Source organism: Aplysia californica, unplaced genomic scaffold (genome assembly GCF_000002075.1).
Source record: "Aplysia californica isolate F4 #8 unplaced genomic scaffold, AplCal3.0 scaffold00002, whole genome shotgun sequence".
Lineage (NCBI taxonomy): Eukaryota > Metazoa > Mollusca > Gastropoda > Aplysiida > Aplysiidae > Aplysia > Aplysia californica.
The window spans coordinates 2,783,268-2,783,985 of NW_004797272.1; positions in this window are offsets into that span (position 1 = coordinate 2,783,268).

A 718-nucleotide genomic window follows, 5' to 3' on the forward strand; every position below is an offset into this window, starting at 1 on the left:
GTGGTCTAGAGGTACAGTGTTCGCCTCTCATTCAACAGGTCAGGGGTTCGAAACCGGAAAGCGACCGAAAATTGTTCTTTTCTAATATTTTCTACTTTCACTCCATTCCTGCTCTCTAGTCATGTTCAGTAATCTGCTTTTATCCCCACTTTCTAGTTCCCCCACCAACCTTTACCCCCCTCCTCTGGGTTCCTGACTTATTCTACTGCTACTCTTACTGTCTTTCAGTCACATCCCTGATTTAAGGGTAGTGTACAATCGAATACCTCTGCTTCTCAGAGATAAAGTACAAAAATCTCGGAGGTCCTGTGTGCAAGTTACGCACATTAAAGATCCCTTGGTGGTCTTAAAATCGATAAGAGTAGGCATGTGCCGCAACCCAGGCAGAATTCAAAATTAATTCCTACCAAGACTGAAAATGCGTTTTGTGCCCCGCGTGCTCATAACAGTCGCGATCGCCGTAAAACTCTTTTATCAAAACAAAACAAAACAAAACGAAACAAGAATTTAACATCCTTCTCTGATTTAACAAAAACCGAGGAAAAAAGTGAGGTGCCTTAAATATTCCCCAAAACAACCTATGTTCAGAAAGTCCTTTAGGGATTCGAACCAGGGCCATCCCCTCCGTACTCTTACATTGTACAGACTGAGCAAACGGTGCGCCCGCCCTGTTCTCTTTTACTTTAAAGATGAGCCTAAAGGGACATGGACATATTTT